Source organism: Elephantulus edwardii, unplaced genomic scaffold (genome assembly GCF_000299155.1).
Source record: "Elephantulus edwardii isolate Elephantulus edwardi_28Jun2011 unplaced genomic scaffold, EleEdw1.0 scaffold00150, whole genome shotgun sequence".
Classification (NCBI taxonomy): domain Eukaryota; kingdom Metazoa; phylum Chordata; class Mammalia; order Macroscelidea; family Macroscelididae; genus Elephantulus; species Elephantulus edwardii.
The window spans coordinates 7607178-7608785 of NW_006399900.1; the positions used below are offsets into that span (position 1 = coordinate 7607178).

Below are 1608 nucleotides of genomic sequence, written 5' to 3' on the forward strand. Positions count from 1 at the left end.
TCATCTCAATGTCAAGAAAACAAAAATTCTTACCATTGGACTGAATATCATGATGGTTGGTAAAGAGGTTGAAACTGTCAACAGCTTCATCTTACTTGGATCCACAATTAATACCCTTGATACCAGCAGTCAGAAAATCAGGAGACATATTGCACTGGGCATGTCTGCAGTTTGGGACTTCTCCAAATTATTGAGGAGTAATGATGTCAGTTTGAGGATTAAGGTGCATTTGATTAAGGCCATTGTCTTTCTAATCAGTTGCTATACATGTAGGGCTGGACAATGAATAGGGATGACAGAAGAAGAATTCATGCTTTGAGCTGTGTTGTTGGAGAAGAGCCCTGAACATCCTATGTACTGTCAAGAGAACAAGCAAATATGTCTTGGAAAGGATGCAGCCAGAGTGCTCTGAAGGCAAGGATGATGAGGCTTCACTTCACATACTTCGGGCATATTGGTCAAAGGGGTATTCCTTGCAGACAGATGTGATACTTTGAAAGGTGGAGGGTCTGTGAAGGAGAGGAAGACACTCAACCAGGTGGATTGACAGTGACTACTACAATGGGCTGTCATGTGTCAGGAAGTATAAGGATAGCACAGGATAGGATAGGATTCAGATCTGTTGTACCTAGGGTGGCTATGAATTGTATTCAAATTGATAGCACCTCACAACAACTACCTTGCCTATGTTTTCTCAGTAAGTGGGTCTCCGTTTCACAGAACACATTTTCCTCTGCCACAGAGGCAGAAATCAACCACACCTACAATCTGGGATAGTAGATCATGTCCCAGAAAGTTGCCCTCTGCCAGCCTCCTATTATGAGTGAGCCTGCTTCTCATAGTTGCTCCATGAACATCTGCCAGAGTAAAATGGTTTGGAGAAAGATGTGTTACTCCACCTTCCAAGGTAATATTCTAAAGACTACAGAGTTCTATAGAAAACTTAACCACTTTGTCTGTCCTGAGATGAACAGGTATTCATTTAGGGTGGGGGGGGGGAGAAGATGTAAAGCTAAGGTAGAAGGAGTATCTTGTTTCAGTTTTGATCACAGAATAGCATAATCATTGAATTGTGATGACCCAGAGTAATCATGGAAGCAGAAAGAAAGAAACCACCACATTCTAAGTAAACACAAAGAAAATACTAGAACAATTTAGCCCATGGATAACTAAGACAGAGAAGTCATATAAATAAATATAGCAGTTATTCTTTCAGAGTAAAAGAATAAAGAGTAATTCCAGAGTCTGTAGCATTCATCCTGTTTGGAAATGTTTGTTTGTTTGTTTGTTTTTTAATGAAAAGGCTATTTCTTATTGCAGGCATTAATAATTAAAAAGAAATTTTAAAACTAAAGAAAATGATGTTGTTGTTGTTATGTGCCGTCGAGTCGTTTCCGACTCATAGCGACCCTATGCACAACAGCCATAAACCCTGCTCTATTCTGCGCCAACTGCACCGCCTCTGACACACCCATCCCGATTACCCCAGTCACCAAATCAATCCATATCATAGAGGGTCTTCCCCTCCTGCGTGGTCCCTCAACCCTCCCAAGCATGATGTCCCTCTCCAAGGACCCGTCCCTCCTGGCAACATGTCCAAAGTATGTC

The 1608-nt window shown here is 41.5% G+C and overlaps 1 pseudogene; it reads left to right on the forward strand.

Annotated features, from left to right (window-relative positions):
- The first annotated feature begins 783 nt into the window (after positions 1–783).
- The window catches only part of LOC102876906, an 8726-nt pseudogene continuing 7901 nt past the window's right edge, over positions 784–1608 (forward strand).